The 22603-nt window shown below is 27.8% G+C and overlaps 1 long non-coding RNA gene across 2 annotated transcripts in view; it reads right to left on the bottom strand.

Moving 5' to 3' along the window:
• Positions 1-301: 301 nt before the first annotated feature.
• LOC142319158 (uncharacterized) overlaps positions 302-22603 on the bottom strand; it is a 42126-nt gene continuing 19824 nt past the window's right edge. The window contains exons 2-4 of one of the 2 annotated variants that reach the window (XR_012755117.1): positions 8175-8310; positions 5173-5311; positions 302-1717 (exon numbers count right to left, since the gene is read on the bottom strand). This is a non-coding gene — a long non-coding RNA (uncharacterized LOC142319158). Of the gene's footprint in view, positions 1718-5172; positions 5312-8174; positions 8311-9286; positions 9528-22603 lie in introns of those variants that run through there. The other variant, XR_012755118.1, reaches the window with a different exon arrangement.

Raw genomic sequence — 22603 nt, 5'->3', positions numbered from 1 at the left:
TGCAAGTGATTAAGTCCTACATATGGTACATTCATTCTGAACCACAGAAGACCTTTCTATGGGCTTTCCTGCCTATTCCTGACAATTCTTGCCCAACATGATGGTCTCTCATAAACCAGCATCAACTTTTGTATGAAAAAAATGAAAAAATCATTTAATTTGAATTGGAAAATCATGAATATGTTTTTATGTAAATTTAGATAAATGTTTTTCCAGCTTCTCATCCCGTTAAAATCATTGAATTTATACTGATTTAAAATAATATAAAACCATTGCTACTCAGTTGTTTGAGTGAACCACCAGTGAACTGAAATACTCTCTAAAACAAGAAGTAACATTCTCACTTAATTCTAACTGTTTTTACCACTGCAACTAAAAATTTATTTTCTTTTTTTTGCAGATGGTTACAGTTCAACCATTATTTATAAACAACATTTATAAAGACGTTTATAATACAAAAACAACCTAATAAATAGTTATTATATTACCAATAATATGTAACCACTCAATCAATGTAATGTAAACTTTCTGTATCATATTCTATAATCATACAGAAATGAAAGTAAATATTAAATTAAATACATTTCATTACACAACCAAATGGAAAATTACACAACCAAATTACAAACTTATTGGGCTAAATTATTTAGTGTACAAATGCTACAGTCCATGTGCCAAGAGTTTTTGTTATGTACAATTGGCAGAAATGATTTACTGGTAACCCCCACCACTATAGACACTCCAATTCTATCACCTACTTACATTCACCCTTCATCTTTGTTTAATTCAGATTGGTTTGGTATATCTCTAATGACTATTTCAGTATTACTTAATTTTTGTGTACATATTGTTGTTTTGTGATTTATAATGTTTGCAATGGCTGCAAGCTCCAGCAAGAAACAGAAAGTTTCTAATGAAAAAAATCTTGTTTAATGACAAGTCTGCAGGTCTGTATTTATTTGCTAAGGTAAAAGAAACACCTCTATTCTTGATATGCAATGAGTCTAAATCTGTGATGAAGGAGTTTAATATAAAACACCATTATGAAACTAAGCACAATAGCAAAATGGACCAATATCAGGGACAGATGAAGTGACAGGTTTAATGAAGAGACTGCAAATTCAACAATTTTCATTTAAAAAGTAAAATCATCATTTGACTTTTTAAATTTAAAGTGAATTAAATGTTAAGGCTAGTTATCTAACAAACAAAAAAATTGCCTAAGTCCAAACCCTTCTTGATGGAGAGTTTGTAAAGGAGTGCATAGAGTCATCAACTGAAATTCTATGCCTTGCTTAAAACATTTATTTTCGAAAATTAGCTTATCTGACATTACTGTTTCAATGATGGAGGAATTGGCTGAAAACACTGAAAATATTTTGAAAGAGACAGCTTCTAAGTTTGTGTTTTATCCTGCAGCTCTTGATGAAAGTACAGATGTTACAGATACTACTCAGTTGTGCATTTTTATAGAAGTATTGACAAAAACTTTAATACTACTTTAAAAATGGCTGTTCTATTTCTCACAAAAGGAAGTGACATATTCAAAGCGTTATCCTCAACTTTATAGAGATTCAATCTAAAGCTGAGCACTCTCTCAGGAATTGCTACTAATGTGGTACCCATCAATGGTTGGCAAGAAAGAAGGCATCATTGCTCTAATTCAAAATAAAGCAAATTGTTGTGGAAACATGCGGTTAATGCAGTATCACGTATTCTGTAACAAGAACAATTGTGTGTAAAAAATGTTTCTTTTAAGTAATAAATGAAATACATTATAAACATAATCAATTTCATTCAATCTCAAGGACTGAACCATAGGCAATTTCAATCTTTCCTCAGTGATATAGACACAGAGTTCAAAGATGTACTTTAGTACACAGAAGTTTGTTGGCTCAGTATGGAAAAATGTTTTACGAGAATGTTTGATGATCTTAAAAATTAAATTTCTCAGTTCATAGACAATAAAGACAAAATGTTTCATCAGTTCAACGATCCTGAGTGGATGTCTAATTCTGGTTTTTTCACTGACATTTCCATGCACCTCAATGACTTGAACTTGCATCTTCAAGGCAGAAACAATTTGATCCATAACCTATTTGACCAAATAAAAGCATTTGAAACAAAGCTACACTTATGGGAACTTCAGTTAAAAGTGACTTTTCACTGTTCCCTACAATGATTCTCAATGAAATTAGAAACAAAGAGAAATATGTGGATGCCATTGTTTCTTTGAAGTTTGACTTTAGTAATTGGGTTCAAGATTTCAAATCAAATGAACATTTGTTCCTGATCTTTTCTACACCATTTAGTGTTGAAGTTGAGAAAGCTCCGACCTGTACGCAAGTGGAACTAATCGAATTGCAATATAATATGTATTTGCAAGAGAAATTTAGAAATGCTGGACTGTTGGAATTTAATTCGAAACCATTCTTTGTTTGTAGCTTCAAAATGAAGTAGGCAAAATCAAAAGTGAGAAATCGTTTGTCTGTTACACATTTGGAGAACACCGTTACAATTTCTTCATCCAACATTAAAGCTGATATTGAGAAACTAGTGAAGATAAAACAGTGTTTCATGTCTCACTAAACTAATGAAAACTTTCACTTTTCATACAGTGGTACATTACCATAATTGGTCAATATTTTCATATTTGCTATGCGGCCTGCAATTCCAGTCAATTTCAGTCATGTGCACCGTTATTACATAAATGTTGAAGACCAATGATTTAGAATGTTGTTAATGGTTTTTTTTTTATATTGAATTACATAAGTGAGTTGAATTTGTTCTCTTTTCTGTTTATGTGTACGATTTTCATGGTGTTCATTTATATTAAAAAATTATATTTAAATTATATTTATTTTATATTATAAACGTTGTTTTTGCATGAATGTTCCAGAAGTCTCCAAATATTTCATGCAGCTTTCTGGATTAAGGGCTCATAGGCAGTCATGTCTCTTGTTCATAGTGTAAGTGAGATGTAGTCTTATATAGACTCAGGCTAACCATACTTAAGACATGTGGTTAATTGAAACCAACCACCAAAAAATAGTGGTATCCATGAAAAATAAAAATACAATGTTTGAAAGTTAAAAATAAAGATTAAAATATAATAAAAATAAGAATAGAATAAACTTAATAAATGGCAATAGAAATGAATTACGATAATCTTTGGCAATGTTATAAATTCTACCAGTAGCAGAAGCCAGGCTTGTGCTAGTAAGGGAAGGTCAGTTTCTACGAATCATTTCTTTGTTTATTTCTTTGCTTATTTTTACTACTATACTGATTCTTATGGTTATTAATTTTCAAGTAGAAAGAAAGAAAATTAAAAAAAATAATGATTAAATAATTAAATTTATGTAATTTAATTTGAATTTAGAAAAAAGGAAAGATTTTCAAAACATATCCTTAACAATATACTGAATATATTTGAAAAACTCACTGAAAGAAAACCATTTTTCTAAAATGTATCTCCAAAAAATTAGATACGTTAGAAACGTAAAATTCTAAACTAAAAAAATGATTACACTACTGTAGTTAATAAGCAGCTATTTTAGCTTTTTTAAAAGCACATTAAAAATCACCTTTTACCTTCAAATTTAGTTTAAATAAGAATTTTTCTTTAAGAAAAACATAAATAATATAACAAAATGTATTTATATGTTATGTGTTGAAAAGGAAATGATGCATAGAAATTCATTCTGTTTGTTGTTAAGTAGAATTTATTACAATCTGAACAGCTAAATTTTGAGTATATCAGCTATATCAAATTTTTTGAATTGTTTATATGACTTATTCAACAAGCACCACTGATCTGGCACTATACTGGAATGTGCAGGGCAACTGCTACATTTGTGGCTGGAGCTCACATAGGCTGCATTATTGCTGTATAAACAGCACCTATGCCAATTAAACTTAAAGGATTCCTTGGCCTGTGCTCCTGCTGGGGTGAGGATGAATCACTAGAGCATTTCTGCTCAGGTGCTCTATAGTAAACAGAACACAAGAAGTACTCAAAGTTTGCATTACAGAGGAGGGGGCCTTAACTACATTACTGAAGAATGAACAATTGTGGGTACTTACTGCTGTACCATACCATGGACATCAAGCCATCAGAGTTTGCTCTCTCAAAGAAGTAAAGTAAATTTATGAGTTATGTTCTATAATAATGAATATTTTGTTAGATTTTTCTAATACATTAATTTAATTTTTACTTACTAGCTGAATGACTGATTTGTAGGATAATCCAGTTTCCAATTATTTAATGTAGCTTTGTTGATCTGGGTCCAAATTACACTCAGAAAAAACAACTCTGACTATTACTGCTTATATGCTAGGTGATTTAATGTACCACTTATTGCAATAAGACAGTGTACCCAATTGAATCCAGTTTCTATAATCTTAAAATCCCTACAGATCTATATTTTTTAACATACTGTAACTTTCATGTTATGTATATTGTCATGTGTTTTGCAACATCAGCATCAAGTAAGTTATTAAAAGCATTAATTATTAAATGTAATTTTTTTATGATATATGATATATACTTTTCTACAAATAAAATCCTGGCCTAAATTGGCAAATCACTAATTATTTTAAAGATCACAAGAGTGGATAAATTGTTTAAATTTTTTTTCAGTAACACTTTAACCATTTTTAGACAAAAAGTTCAAACCAAAAACAATTAGAAATGCAAAATATAATTTATAAATAAAGATTTTTTTTTACTTAAATCACTTTTAAAACCAATATAAGAAATAAGGACAGTCTCTTCATCCCCACCCATCCCATGATAATTGCTTCAGTTCATCTAAACACTCTTAACTAAATTTTTAAACTCTTTCTAAGGAATATTTTTTAGTCAATTATTTTAGTTCTTGAAAATCAGCCAATTTAAGTACAAAAATACTGACTGGGATTTTTGTTGTGAATAATTAGTTCAGTAAAACCTAATGCACATTCTAATCTAGCTGGTGAATGGATTGCAATCTACCATAACAAAGTTCGATGCTGTTGAAACTTTTGCTAGTAGTTCACTTGGCAGAAACAGCTCAAGTCAATCAACATCAATGAATAATCGAATATACTTATTATTTTGAATGTACTAATCTATTTTCTATGCATTAGTTATTTAAAAGTATTTTATTATTTGAGCAAAAGTTGCCTTACCTCTCCAATAACTGAATAATAATAACATTCTCAATTCACTGTTTGCTGTTTGGCAAGAATAGGCAATTGGTTTTCCTCAATTTAGTAATTTTTTTAACAAGTTTTTATTATTATTTAATACAGTTTGAAAAAGATTCATCTGAAAATGTAATCAATAAATCATTTAATGTTAATTACACAAATACTTCAACAAAACTAAAAATATTCATTAGATTTACATCATTTATGGCACAATATGTTAGTAAAATAAGATGATACAAGTAAATGCTAAAAATGTACTAATTAAAAATAATATTATTAATATTTTACTATCAGTAAAAAGAATAATAAAACCACTTACTAAATACTAAGATGTTTTTAAAATACCATTACTGAATTAAAAGGGACATGCCATATAAATATCCAATATTTAAAAATTATAATATACGCAAGCAGTAGTTTTACTTACATGCTCCTTTTTATAATTTTCTTCCATACTTAATTGAAAAAAATCAAACTGATTTTAAGATTCTGTACAAGATCTACTGATCTGTACCTGTTTTTTTTTCTTTTTTGTAATTTATCATATTGAGCTGTACAATTTTAATTGTCCACTCTCATAAAACTCTCAAGTCATTAATTCTAGAAGATCTTTGTTAAAATTATTCAGTTTATAACCCAACATAGGAAATTTCAAATTTTTTCAAAAGCAGAAAATACAGATTTCATATTACAAATACAGGATTCTATATATGCATACAATACTTTATTAATGATATATATATTATAAATTCTATTCTGCAACTGCGATACAGAATCAGCACCTGAAATTAAATGCCATATCACACTTGGATTAACCGTGATGTATAGTATGCAGAAGATCTGGAAAAGTAGAGATGTCGCATTGGACACAAAATGCACTCGTGCAGGCAATAGTTTTTCCAACTACCATGTACAGTTGTGAGAGCTGGATTCTCAGGAAATCAAAAGGGCAGAAAATCGATGCGTTCAAGTTGTGGTGCTGGTGAAGATTGTTGAGAATCCCACGGAATCGAAGCTAAAATTCAAAAGACTTAAATCGACATACTTTGGCCAAGTCATGCGCACTAATTTCTTAGAACCTTCAATTATGCTCAGTATCATCAGCGAAAAAAGAAAAACAGGATGACCATGAACACACTTGCTTGTTACATCAAAATCAACACCAGCAGGGCAATAGTGCAACTTAAAGAAGTTGTAGATGATAGACTATCATGAAGAACATTTGCCTATGGAATCGCCAAGGGTCGAACACAAATAAACGGCTAATCATCAATCATCACTTAATAAATACATGATTCATGTTCTCCTTTGATGTTACATGCTGGGTCAGTTACAAATACCTGGCTGATTTATTTTTTCATATATTTCTAGAGAGTAAAGGTACTTGAAAAAACTAAGTAAACAAAAATTAAACTTCTTCTTTCAATGCAAATTATTTTATGAGAGTTCTAATATTTAAATAACTTGAAGCTGTGTCACATTTACAAAAAAAACATAAATTTTCTTAGGAGAATTAACAACAAAAAATATGTAGAATACCAAAATAAGACAAAAATAAGAATGGATTTTGAGAAATTAATTTTGTATAAAAATTCAGAGTTCAATTATAAACAGATAAATGCAAGATATGAACTATTATATAGAAATAACTGTCAAAAGTTTCTAGTATTTTTTCACTTTTTGATAATTTATATTCATATCTTTGAATTCTAAAGTGCTACACTACACTATAATGTAGCAGAAAGCCACAAAATGATATGTACATTCTTACTCCTCAGTTTTATGTATTGCTTCTGTATAAAAAGGTTTTCATTAAAATAATTCAGTTGATGCACTTATTTTAATACATTGTGTTACAAAGCAGTGAATAGAAAGCACGTTTTCATGTTCTACACTAGAAACATTTTTTTTTGTCATTTATCTATTATATTTTTGATAAACATAAATGGGCACCATTTAATGCATATTAGCACTGTAAAACAATCTATGGCAAAAAAGAACTGCCTTTAATTTTGATTCACAATTGCATAAAATACAAAACTATCAGTAATATAGTATTAATAGACCTATATTAAATAGTAAATATAGTAACTTATAAGGAATTCCCACAAAGGGTAATGAATTTTTACACTGATTGATGTACATTGATAAATCAAAATATATTTTAACAGAAAGTAGATGGTTGTAGGTACATGACACTATAATATAAAATTACAATGAGAAAAGTAAAAAGAACAATGAATTTTACAGTTAGTTGTTTATGCAACTATCATATATTATTATCCTCATACAAAACTAAAGCAGAAACACAGAAGTACCTTTGAAAATAGGTAATTCAATAAAAAACAGAAGAATAGAAATGTGATGTACAAAAAAAATCTTCATTGGAAAGAAAAAAAACCATTAAACAAGACACGACAAGGCAGTTGTGTAGAAGCCAAATAAGTTTGAATTTCATGAAACTTTGATGATTTGTGTAGTATACTGCTACATGATTTTAACCAAGTTGGACTCTAGAAGCATTTCAAAATTATAATTTTTTTTTTTAGCCATATATCTGGCTTTTTTGTGGAACGTAACTACAACTTCTTAATAGAGGCCATTATTGTCAAAGTTTTTTTTTTTTAATGAAAATAAGCCAACCTTCAAATCAATGCCATTCTGCAAGTTTCATGAAAACAAAATACACCATCCTTACATGAAGTGAAAAAGAACAAAGGGAGAGAAAGAATGGTATACATAAAAACATAATATATAGATTAGTATTTAAAATAAGAAATTGTATGAAGAAATTATTCGAATAATGAAATTAATTGTGGAAAAAAATAAAAGAAAATGTTAAGTATTCATTTTAAAGAATAAAGCTGTAGAATTTATAAGTATATTCGGTGAATTTTTACATCCAATAAGGAGTTCATAATGTCCTGTAAAAACATTTGAAAGAACTTTGTACAAATAACAAAACTTAAAGGTACACATACCTTTGATCAGGAAAACTTTGCAACTTATTTCTTTTAGTAAGATTAATTTTTATTTCTTTAGTTGGCAACTTCACTCCAAGGGGGTTAAAGCCTCGATCTATAGCTTAAAACCTTTTCTGCTATAACATGAATGTTCCTGAAAATTTGAAAGCAATCGGTTAGTTGGTGGACTATCACACTTAAAAACACATTACTCGAAACATGAGTCAGATCCAGTAATCAAAAACGAAAGAGTAAGGCTGTACTGGAACAAAGAAATTACTGATAGAACTATCACATACAATAAATTGGTCATCACATTAATTGAAAAAGCAATGAAAGAAATATTCCTGGTCAAAATCCTCCTTGGCTAGATGGTCAGATGAGTGAAGTGAGCCCTGACTTACTAGTATGAAATAAAATAAGTTATGTTAATCTGACCTTTCAAAATTAAATATTGATGGAGTTTCCCCACTATAAAATCTATACATACATAAGCCACTAACTGCTGCAAATCCTACAAATGCAGTAGTAGTGAAGAGTCCCAACAAATCAAAGATTCACATTTTCAGATTGGCTTGCTTATAAATCTCAGTTTTTCTATTTAAAAATATGTAAAAAGTTTCTGTTTGTCATTTCTAGAACTAGTACAAAAAAATGTCTCCCATACTTGTTACCAAAGAATTGATTTTATGATTAAACTATGTCAAATCATAAAGATCAAATCATTAATTCATCAATTATTTTCACAAAATAATTTATGAATAACTTTTATCAATTTTTTCTTGTAAGTAAAATTGAAAAATAGTTCATAAATTTCAGTGGTTGTGCTATTTAGGCCAATATATATTTTTTAATGAATTATATTAATTTTAATAACAAATTTGGTTGTATTATTAAACAATAATCAGATAATAAAATCAGTAATGATACAGAAACTGAATTTATAAGTGATTTTGAGACAATCGCAGGATATGATTTTCTGTTACCATTTATTATTTCTGCAATTAATGTTCTGATGAAGACGTAATTGTTATAAATATTATTATTATTAACAGTCACACTGAAACTACAATCTCAAAAAGTATTTTTGATTGACACTAATTAAAAAAATAATAAAAGTTGAAACTAACTTATCTGAAATAATGTCTGTAAATGTAATTAGACGATGGATAATATATACACAATATTTAAAGATTTTGAATGATCTCCTTTTGATAATTGTGATATTCATTCTTCAAGAAAATACACAAATATATGTATCACAATATGGTACATCCTTTGGGTGTGCTCTTGCTACTGTTATTTCATATAATGAAAATCACTCCATTCTTTGGGCAATTTTACATGGTATACTTTCTTGGATATATATTGTTTATTACTGTATAAAAAATTGAATTCATTCTGAAAAATAATTATCAAATACATTCTTTTAAAGTACAAATATATTTATTGTAAATTTATTTTTAATAATATTCTTGAGAATACCTTCCCAGCGTTCATGTTAAACCAATACATTGGGATGGAAGGAAAAACATTCTTTTGATAATATAGCTAAGTTCTACAGTGGCACACGAAGAATTTCTACACGACTCAGCATTCCACAAAATACAATATAGAGGATATTATGTGCTCAGGGGCAGCGCACTTAACATGTTCAGGCAATAATGATTTCTTATAGTCTATCTTCAAGAGCAAGAGTACTTGTTCATTTTCTCCAATTATTGCTCAGTAGTTCATAATGACTTTAACTATTACGGATAACAATCATAACTTTATTTTGCTGTTTTCTGTATGTTTCAAAGATGAAAGATACTATTTAATATTTATGTTTAGTTACTTTTTCACATAACTGGAATGTTCTCTTTGCCAGACTAATTAAGATGAACCCTTATTTGTAAAACTATGATTAAGACTGTGCAATAATCAAAAGCTAAGTTTAATAGGATGAATGCTTCAGAAAATGAAAATTTTAGAAGCTTGAATAGCTTTAACTTTCAGTAATTTAATCTTTAGTGTCATTTAGAAAAAAATAGTATTGTAACATATTCTATAGAAACATATCTAACATATTCTATAGAAATTACTGAAAAATTAAAATAGCTATTTTAATATTTTTTGAATAAGATTACAACAATAAATGTTCATAAATTTAGAAATTGCAAAATCAATAGTGAATGAACAATAACTAGCGGGTAATGAATAATATTGTACGTGGAAACGGATTAATTTGAGTTAGCCAAAAAAATTAATAATCTCTGAACTTCTAATTATTCTATATAAAGTTCTCATCATTCTATTTTGCCTACAAATTTAAACACAGTTTAAGGAAAACTCTAAATTCCTCTAACATTTTCCAGTCTTGGAGAAGATACTTTTCACTGCATGTTCTTTGTCACATCAGATTTGGTCTGGTTTTGTAGGCCACTTCCAAAAATTAGGCATCTTTCCATTTTGTTTCATGAAATTTACTTCATATTCATTATCTTTAATGCTTTACAACTAATCTAGGAAATTCTGAACCACCGTGCAAAGCTATTATGTAATTACAAACACAAAAATTTTCACAATTAGGTAAGTCAGAACTATTATTATTAATAAAGTTCATAGGTATTTATATCACATTCATCACTATCACTGGTATTTATTTCAGCTTTGTTGCTCATATTGATACGCAGGTAATATCTCATCAGAAATCTTTTTATTATGTTTTTCTTACGCTTGCCTTTTTTTTCACTGTTTCAACACTTGTTGCATAATTAACTGTTTTTCTTTCTTCTCCATATATTTTTATTTCTGTGCAAATTTTGCTTTTTTTATGATAAGCATCAGACATTTTTTTATTTATACTTATGTTGTTTGACTTTATTCTTTTTACCCCATCATTCTTTTTTGGAAAATACAAGTTTTTTTTTAATGAGATGTGCAAGCATCAACTACTATTTCAGATTTCATTGGTAATAAGTTTTTTAACCAAATCTTTGATATAAAATACATTTTCTGAAGGATCAGAGGTGACAGATGAATTTATGATAATATTATTAACGAAATGGTTATCACAAGATTCTATTAAATCTATATTTAAATTCTATTTATCAGTTGCTTGAGATTCTGCTTTTCAAGAATTGGAATCAAGGTTTTCTTTTTTTTATTTAACATTTAACATTCCATTATTTTCTTTACAAATATTAACAAGAACTACTAATGTTTTTGGTTTCATTCAGTACTAAAAACAATCTGACCTTGGTTTTTGCAGTTCAAATATGCTTTTTATAACATTCCTGTCTTGTTTCTTGTCCAAATTCAGTTATTTCAATGATAGGTCAATAAACAGGATCAATTACTTCAGTTACTTTTATTGCAGTGGTATCAGCCAGCCTCATTCTTTCAATAGTCCTATTTTCTGTGGAATGTGGCATACATATTAACGGCGTCTTTGAAATGTTAATATGATTAAAACTTAAGCAACAAAGTTCAAATCTACGGTAAGTTTAGAGACTAAGTTTTGTTTACTTAAACCAAACTGATATACAATAATGATCATGGACATGTGTTGCAAAGATACCCAACTGCATGTCTATGCCTTAGAAAGTTCATATTACTAACATTTCACTTTTTAGTGATTGCTTTACATACTTTAATAATCTATTTAACACTATTATATTAGAATAGTCTTAATAATAAAGGTGTTAACAATAATTTTTTTATTCAACTATGATAAATAGCTACACAATCATCAACAACAAACATTTGGTGTGCCTGCCCAGTTTTAATGTTTTTAATTATTACTTCTCTTCATGTCCATACATTATATAATTTCAGTAATTTGATTCAGCAAGTATAATACTGTAATTTTATTAAATTATTTCTTTAACTTAAAATAATCTATTAAATTTCATTATTTATTATTACTTTCTATTTCTTTTTTATTAAATCTATTCAAAATATTTACCTTCTGTTGGAAAACTAAGGCCAAACCAGAAAAATGACTAGTAAGAATACAGATACGATTATTTTAAGAGAATATTTTAAATTGTAAAAATATATTGTCATATTTATTCATTTGTAGTGACAGAATATAACATGACACAGAAAGATCATATTAAAAAGTTCTTTGAAAAGCTCTTTTTGTTATGAATTCAGTATACGAATGAATACTTAATAATTGAATAGTTACACCCATCACTGTTGATGAAGTGAATGCTATAAGAAATATAGATACGCTTAAAATGCATGTCATACATATGTAGGGGCCAAATGTTTAAGATGTAATTTTTAAATTAGAATAAATGAATATGCTTTCATATGTGGTTGGCATATACTTGCAAATAGTTATTGATATTCTAAAGAAATGTGTTTAATGTGTCTTAATAAAAGACTAAATTTGCTTTTTCAGATTTTTAAAGGATTGTCCTAATACATACATATATACTAAGAGGGTTGCTGAAAGTCTTATTAAACAATATGGTAAAGGGCTTCCTGTTATTATTGTAAGGCCCAGCATAAGTAAGTATTCTATTCCCGGAACCTTCTATATTAATTAATAAAAAAATAATTAATATGGCACATAAAATTAAAATAAATTCTCAGTCTTCTTCAGAATACCAGCAGCTAGTTATTTTTATCAAATCTGCTGATGCATAAATTAGTGAATAGAATCATAGTTTAAGAATTGTTATGTACATTGCTGAACCCAGGTTCAAATCTAATTAAAGAAGTAATTACTACTATTTGGGTTTGAATACATATATCACTGTTTATCTTTGATAATTTGGGGCTCAGTTATTTTCAATGTCCAAAAACAATTGGCCTGAGATTAGAAATCAAAAAAAAAAATTCCAGTATAAGTGATGAAGGAAAATTCTGACATATTAAGGAAAAGTGGAAATCAAGATAAATGTCTGAAATATTCTTAAATAATTCAATATCAGTACAACAGCTGAGTTACTGTTATAAGCACTCCAATGTATAACTTACTAATATAAGAAGTCCAATCAGCATTAGAAAATGCAGTAAGCTAAGAATTTTTTAGATTATTGCCATTTCCTTTCTTCTTATTAGCATATATTACTAATAAATTTCACTGATAGAAAGTATTTAAACTATAGAAAATAATTTGTAATGTTGTTTTTAGAGTAAATGTGTAATGTGAACAAACAAAATTGGAGTTGAGCTTAAAATACCTTGTGGGGGAACAACTAACTTGAGCTAACTTACTTTTAAGTGAGTAGGGGTAAACAGGAATTACTCAGGAGATGTATTCTAACAAACTCCTAATCATGACTAGCAGATAATTAAGTAGATTTAAAATTACTCATAGCTTAGCTTTAAAACAACAGAAAAGTAAAACACAAGAAAACAATAAATGAAATAAAAGTAAAAGAGAATTGTTAAAAAGTGTGTATAGAAAAAATCTGAGGGGTAGTTATAAACATGTAAAAAATTATTTTTAACAAAAGAGAAAGAGGAGGACCAATTCTTTTGTTAGGAAGAAGAAATTATTAATCTAGAAATACATTAATTGTTTAATAAAATACATCAGATTTTTTAAGCAGAACCAACATGGTTTTAGATAGGTTTTTTCTTTTTAATGTGGTGTTTAAATAGAATTGGATATTTATTCAGTTTTAATTTTATTAAATATTAAACACCTCTGTGCCATATAGTTTATTGTAGTATTTAAATTTGATCGAAAATAATAGGCCTACTAATAGTAGGCCTATTATTTTAAGACATTATAAAATTTTAAGACCTTATAAAAGACAGAATAAAAGTAAAATTTTTTTTATGAATACAAAATCTAAATAAATATTCACAATGTACCTAATATAAAACTGTTTTTTTTTTTATGTTTGTCAGTGGTGGTATGCAATAAAGATTGTTTTTTTTTTAATTATCGACTCTTTTAAAGGCCATCTGAACTAAATTAATGAAAATTAAAAAAAAATGCTTTCAAATATTTTGAACATTATTATGGCAATCTTCAGTAACTCAATGCTATTTTTAATTAAAAGAATGAGTGGTATTTTTGAGTTAAGCAGAAAAATATTTAGTATGATACAAAAAATGTGTCAGATTTCAAACGTGTCAGTTCATTTCTTTCTTTTATCACCACAAATTTATATATACTTAATATTGTTTGTGTTGAAATCTGAGCATTTGTTTTGTGTATTTATGGAAGTTTTCCAGTTTTGGTAGATCTATAACTTTAATTTAATTTAATATCTCTATGATATGGTTAGCAAACGTTGACTATGTATATATTATAGGCTATTATGTGTGTGGTATAGTAATTTGTTTCTCTATGCAATGGTTAACTTGAAACAAAACAAATTGTTTGTTTACACATGCTTTTACTTTATATATAAGCATGATGTACTTTTATTTGCGCAGACAATGACAACTGGAGCCTTATTTAGTGAAGTATTTCTGTATATAAAACCAATATCTAAAAAATTGGCAATATTAAATTTATTACAGAAACTATTAATAGAAGCTTAGTGAATCAGTTATACTACAAATAAACTCTGCCAAATAAAAATCAGTCTTCTGAAAATCAGAACATCTACTCAACAACCTAATATTTTAAGAATTTTCATTTTTATAAGTAACATTATTTTAAATTAAAATATTGTTTTATGTTTAAATTAAAACTATAATCTTTATGATTAACATAACTTAAATATTTTATCTCTGGAACTGGGTTTAATTTTAATTAGTCTACGAACAACTATTGAAAAAAATTGAATAAAGAGAAAAATAAAATCTGTTTATTGAATAAAAAATTTACTTCAGTAACTAGTTTTTGTTTTATATTTTTCAGTCACAGGTTCAAGTAAAGAACCTGTCCCAGGTTGGATTGATAATTTGTATGGCACTACTGAAGTTGGTGTTGGATATTCAACTGGATTTAAAAGAATAATGGAATGTGATCCTAATGTTACAGCTAATATAATACCTGCTGATGTGGTAGCTAACATAATAATTGCTTCAGTATGGAATTTAAATTGTAGGTGAGTTTTAAATTTTAATAAAAATTATAATACAAAAAAATATTTTTAATCATAAATTGAACCAATTTTAATTTTTAAGAAATTAAAACTGGTTTCATGCAAGCAACTCTTTTCTGCAGTCTTTTAAGAATTTCTTGGTAAACATATTGATTTACAGTCTGTGCTGTAGGCAAAAACTCCTTATGGACAATGCCATTACTATCGAAGAAACAAATTATCATGATTTTGATTTTTGATCTCTTCATTTTTGCTTTTTTGGGACGTGGTGAGTTTGAAGTGTGCCACTCCTTGCTGTGGCATTTTGTTTCAGGGTCATACTCAAATATCCAAGATTCATCACCAGTATTAACATTTCTTTAACTGATACACAATTTCTGTCCTCCCAGGCTTCCAAGTTCCTTCTACCATCTCGAGATGTCTATGACGGGTGGTGGATGATGTGCTCGAAGAAGCAAAACAACTATAATTGATTGAGTGAGGCAGAACTTGAATCTCTGCTTATTAAATGATGAGTCATACACTTTGGTTATCTTCGTCTGGTAGATTCTCATGCATCAATTTATTCTTGAGTTCAGCATCCCTACTTCTATATCATACTTGGGTCATGTCCAGAAACTTCTTTCTGTTTCTTCAGAAACAGCCAAGATATGCTGCTCTGCTAGACAACAGAGCTCAGCACTTTTTTTAGCTCTAGATTTTCAGATATCTCCAGTACTACTGTTATTCAATGTTATTTCCTCCTGTAGCGGCCTTCTCCTGTAAATTATTGTTTTAGTTTTTGTATATAAAAACTACACGCATCCGGTTATCTTACAAAAAGTTTAATAATATTATAAACAGCATGAATTCTGATGCTATAGTTCATACAGATGGATCTGTATAAACTAACACGATAATTCTGTTGGTTGTGCTTTTGTGGTTGGCAATAGAACATACTCATGTGTTTGGCCTTCCCAGCATAGTCAGCATTTTTGTCGCAGAGTTGTATGCTATTAATAAAGCCTTAAGTATAATTAACCAAACATATGACATGTAGTCATCTGTTCAGATTCCATGAGTGGCTTGCAGGCGATTAGTGCTACCAGACACGTTGGTGTCTGTGAGATTCACTCTATCATATCTGAGATAAATCAGCGTAACACAAGTGTGAGCTTCTGCTGGAGCATTTATAGCAGTCTTGGTGAATATTTTTAGTGAAAAAAACTGTGTTAAACATGTTATTCATTTTATTTTTGTTGGTATACTTTCAGGCAGCTAAAAATATCAGCGAATGTTGACAAATTTTCACAGTCAGTATCACATTTCTCTACAAGACAATGGGATTTTTCTAACAAGAATACTCAAGATTTGTGGAAATCATTAGATCAAAAAGATATATTTCCATTTAATATTGAAGATATTAATTGGGAAGAATATTTTTATAATTATATGAGAGGAATAAGACAATACTTATTAAAAGGCAATTTGTCAACTATTCCAGCTGCAAAGAAAAGGGCAAAGTGGTTAGTTTTTCTAAATATTTTTTTATTAGGCATTACACTAGATGGTATTCTCTGTTTTTATTCTTCTCTGCTAATCTCAAAAATATTTATAACATTCTTCATCATGCGATATCATTAAACAAATTTTATTATACTTTCAAATAATACTACTTCTAAAAACCTACTGCTCTGAGAATGAGTTATTAATGTTTTATTTTATACTGTTATCAATTGGTACAAGCAGATTTATTTGCTGCATAAATGGTTCTCTTAGTTGATGTTAATCTGTTTTTAATATCATCTTTACTTTCCCATTCCTTTGTGATTTTATCATTTAAATAACAAAAATTCTCATAATTCTGATATGTCACCTCTTTTCAACATTTTTGAACATCTACCTTTATATCAGTCATATTTCATTACTTATATTTTGTATCAAAATACTACCAAAATTTATTTTAATATATTTTTATTTCCACTAGAACAACTATATCATTAGCTAAATCCTTATTTTTAACCTATATTTATTAAACTTGCTTTTTCATTAATTATAAGTACAAGTTAAGAATAATCATAGGCTGAGGTATTCATGTCCAATTCCTTACAAAATTAAATCTTGTAAATTTTCTCTTGCTATTATAACAGCAACTATCTTTCTACAAATTGTATATATTATTCATTAGCTATACACCAACACAATTTTAAATATCTCATTCCATTTGACATTATCAAAAGGGTTCTTAATATCTACAAATAAAGTGAGTAGTATATTTAGGCAGATTTATTTGTCTTAGTGTGCCTCGGTTGATGTATAACAAATAACACATGGATTTTTATTCAGATGATTAAAGATATCACTATACTTTTTTAATAAAATTGAATAGCTTTTTTGTAAGATAAATAGTCATTATTAAAAAAAATGAAAGTACTTTTGTACTAATACAATACTACTATTATGAGATTAAGTTCCAGTTAATCTACATTATTCTGTGGACTGTAGATTAGTATTCAGTGAAATATGAATGCTTTTGTAAAAGTAACTTGTCATCACTGGTTCTCATTTTAAGAGTTCGTGCAATGATAAAAATTAAAAATATGAATTACTCTATTAAAGTGTTTAACAAGTCTCTGCAGGTGGCAAAAGATGGGATCAATCAACAAATGGCAGATAGACCTACAGACTGATCCCAGAGATCAGAGATGGCTGGACATGGGGAACTGGATATGAGTTGAACCAGCTCCTTAACAGTCACAGGTATTTTAAAGCATACCTGTGGGCGTGAATGTTGAGACAATTTGTTTTTTTACAAAAAAAATATATTATATTATAATATAATATATAACATATTATATTATCAAAAATAATAAAAATATTAGTAATAATAATACATAATTGTTTGATTCTCAATAACATTTTTTTTTTGTTTTTTTTCCAGGATATATTTGTCAAATTGCATATTAATATTCTTCATTTTTGTATTTGGGTGCATCATTGTTTGCTGTTGGTTTCATTACAAGATTTGGTTCAATAATTATAGCCTTAATTTATGATTATTTTACATACAGCTCAACACATTTACATGTTCTAAAAATGAAGAAAATAATGCAAGCTTTAAAATATTTAGATAAATATATGAGGGTGATATACCAGTTCAAAATATTTCTTTAAGAGGTGGGATGTTTATATTTAATAACAATAATGATCTAAATGATGAATATGTACATGACTAAAATCACCATTCAATTCATTTTTTTTTTTTTTTTTTTTTTTGTTTTGCAATGTAGATTGTAAAATTAAATATTAGTATTATATGAACCATCTAGGATAATTAGTGTTAAAAACATTTTGCTATTTATCAAATCTTTTATAATTACAATATATAAATGTTTAATTAAAATAAAATAAAAATTTATATATTTAAATTTGTGATGACGAATATCTCCTTCAGTTGGCAGGCATGCTATTGTATAACAAAATATATTTTGTCAATAAAGAAGATGAAGTTAAACTTCATTCATCATGATGAAGTAGCTTACTGCTGCAGATACAATCTTAAAAAATGAAACAAACGTTTATACTTGAAAAATATTCAGCTCAAAAATTTACAAACATTTTTATCTCATATGGAAAAGTTTACAATTTATTACTGATTTGTGGCATTATGAAGAAAGAATTATATAATGCTTAATTTAAAACTTTTAGAGCATTTACTATTTATAACTAGCAAAATAATGTTGCTTAAACAAACTGGTCAAAAAAATTAATTACCAATGCAAAACAAAAACAAACTATTTTTTACCTTCTTATGCTGCTTTGTGATTTATTCATAAATTTTTACTGGTTGTAACATAGGGTGTAAAAGAAACTTATGTTTTAAAGAATACTTATTTATTAGTTTCATAGAGTCATTTCAATCATACCCCTACTATCTACAAGAAAATGATAATGAAATTGGTTTTTATAGCAGATAATGCTATTCATAGTAGCTGTAGAAGTACAATCAGAATACTACCTTTCCTGCAGCAAATGAGAAGATCAATTTGTTTTTTTGAAGTCTTTTTTTTGAGGTCTAGCTTTAAAGCAACACCACGAATGAAATTTTTGTGGATGAATATTCTTTTACCTCAGTCCTAAAAACTAAACAGCTTAAGAAACAAAAGGAAAGGATAAGAAATGGATTGATTTTGGTGAATTAAGTTCAAATTCAACATGAATTTCGCCTTCAAAGTCTGTAAATGTTGTATTTTGAAGGTTGGGTTTCAATTAACAACTCAGTTTGAACTAGTTGGCTAGAGTCTATGCACTACGTAAATAAGCTATTGTCCATCACAACCAAAATACGATCTAAAGCAAAATATCGATCAACAATCACTTTTTGTTAATACATGCTGCAGATGTTTATTAACTAAATCTTATTTTTATTAGGAAATTTTTTTTTAGAAGTTAACATAAGTTAACATTTATATTGACTTTAACTTATTTCTAATCTGATAAATAAATTCATATTTACAATAATCTGGGAAGTGAAATAATATAAATGTAAAGTTTACAATATGTTTATAACATTTTCTTTGAGTTTGGATTTTTATTTTCTTTCAATTTTCATTTGGTTTTGAGCACTGTATGACTGAAGAAAAAGAAAAATACATCCAAAATATCTGTGGATGTACTTTCATTGTGTTCAAAGTTTCTTTTAATTAAAAATTATGACATCATCTTACCCAAATTATTCTGCAGATAAAATAGTACCCGAATCCCTGGGACACCTTAAATTACATAAGCTGATATCTAACACCTCATATCAGACATGCTTGGGAAATATGCAGAATGCCTATATACAAGCAGATGAGGTCATTAGTAAAAATGCAAGAATAACAAATTTCAAGAATAAATAAACATGAATAGCAGTAACATTACCTGAAATTGCTTGGCTCAGTTGTATAATTTTTAGAAATTTTTTTCTATTCTGACAGTTGCAGCACAATGAATTGTTATTGCTATATGTCCTTAAAACACTTTTTGATTTGTAGTTGAAAGGCCTAACATTGCTTTACTGCAATCTCTTCAGATTAATACAATTTTCTCAAACAAATAGAACGATGGGTGAAATAAATCTGGAAAGGATATCCATTCACAGTCTTAGTTAATCATAATTGCTTTATTTGTGTTATAATTTTAAAAATAAATGAAGTATTCATAAATTATTGAAGCAAATTATATGATAGACAGTACACAGTCATCTGTGATGATGACTGTGATAAAATTTATAAATATAATTTAACACTTCTCTAAAATTTGAGATTATTTCACATTTTTACAGTTAAATCTTCCTCAGTTTTACAAAGTACTATTCACAAAATTAAACATAATTTTCATAAGATACACCTCTAATGTTTTTATTCATAATATTATTATATTTTATTTTTCAACGTTTTTCATGTTTGAAAGCTCACATAAAAAAATTTTATCACAAAAATTTGTTGATTACCTTGAATTTTCTGTATGCTTTCAGCTAACTTAAATAAGAAGTTCATTATAATATGTTATTTTTCAACTAATACTCTTCTATTAATGAGAGTTATATTTTTATTATTGTAGTCACATGAAAGTTCACCAATATTATTATTACATCTGTCATTCTTGATATTAATAAATAATTTTTTTATCACTTTAAAATTACATTTAAGAAAAAGTATTTTTAATTATCTAAAATGTCATATATCAAAAGTTCCATTATTGATATTAATAACCGTTATAAATTTTTTTTCTTTCATTCTTGGTTGAGTTAATAAATATAACATCATACAATCAATCAAAATAAATTTGCATGATAAATCATCAGAAGTACGGCTCATAACAATTCTCTCGTGAATTGTTAGTCCAACAACAAAAACAATACTTATTCAGTAAAATCTTAAGGTTCAGAAATGTTTTTTCCCAGTTAGGTTTTGTAAATATTCAAATCTGAAAATGTGAGATACCTAGATTTTGTAACAAGAGGCAATATTAATATTTCCATGATTAGCTTGTAATAAAATGCACTACATTTTTTTTAGCATTTGACAGAAGGCTAGTTACTTGAAAACAATCCTACCAGAAAGATAACATTTAATAACATTATTGAAGGCTATTTGTTTTGCAGTGACAGCAAATACTGTAATATTAACATAATTAACTTGGAATTATATGCAAATACGATAGATGTTTAAGTAAGAAAAGGTAAGCAGCCAAATATAGAGAGTAGGACATAGTTTTGTAATTTTCATCATAGATTTACACTGAAGTTTCAATTATAAATCTTTTGCTAAAGTATCAGGCAAAGCAACTTCGTGTTTAATTGCTTACTCACAATACCATATTCCAGCTGGTCTGAAATAGGTCATCATAGGTCAAAATTGACCATTTTACTAAATTCTTCAAATTGAGTGGCTAATAGTTCAGCAATTTCATTTGATGATCTACTTTACTTCTTCAGATTGAAGGCAATGTATTTGGTTAAAGCAGGTGTAGCTAATAGTTTTTGCCTGCAGACTGAATTAGAAAAAAAACTGTTTAGTATTGGCCAAACGGAATATTAAAATTAAAAAATATTAAATACAAAAACGATTCAAGTAAACAAAATTTTATTATGGAATTTGTTGTACTTTTATTTAGATTCATTAAAAAATAGGTTTGTTTACAAATATATTTTGAGCTGAATATTACTAAATATTTCTTGGCAAGTTTTTTAAATTTCTGTATTTTCCACTATTTAATTGCTTATAAAAAAAAAGCTAATATTGAAGAATTTTTCACAGGCTGCATAAATTCATTACACGGACCATATGTTGGCCATGCCTGGGTGAAAGTATGTATTCTCACAGAAAGCCTTCACTTTCTTTCAAATGTCTGCCGCAGTCATATTTCTGCTAATGGATCACACATTATTGCAATATTTTTTTTTTTTAATCTCTTACACCTTTTTGTAAATACTGTATTTTTTAAAGGCAACTAAAGTTTTTAATGTTGGACATTTCTTGAAAGCATTGTATGTTTTTTCTTTTTTTGATCACTTCACAAATCTCATTATTCCACCATTCATGGTGGTTTCCTGGGTCTCCCTGATGTTCTGTAAATAAGTATTAAAGCCAAGTCAAATATAAAATCAGTTATTGTGATGACATCACTTTCAATAACTCAAGTTTTTTCTGGGAGGTTTGTCTTAGCAATGAAGCTTGTTCAAGCTGCCTTGTCGAATAACCATCTTTTACAGATGGGATTCATTTTCATTAGAGTACCAGTTGAATTTGCACCAAAAGTGGTCACTTTTGTGAAGGTTTTTTCAAAACCTTGAAAGAGTACTTTGATGCAATTGATGCAACTATAAATCTATGCAGGATTTCATTAAGCTTCTGACATTAAAATAAGTTCCTGAGCCATTATTTAATACAACTATTTCAGAATTTATAAGGAGCC

This window comes from Lycorma delicatula, chromosome 2 (assembly GCF_047948215.1).
Source record: "Lycorma delicatula isolate Av1 chromosome 2, ASM4794821v1, whole genome shotgun sequence".
In the NCBI taxonomy this organism is placed as follows: Eukaryota; Metazoa; Arthropoda; class Insecta; order Hemiptera; family Fulgoridae; genus Lycorma; species Lycorma delicatula.
The sequence above is the reverse complement of the archived record's forward strand: the minus strand, read 5'-3'. Positions and strand labels throughout refer to the sequence as shown.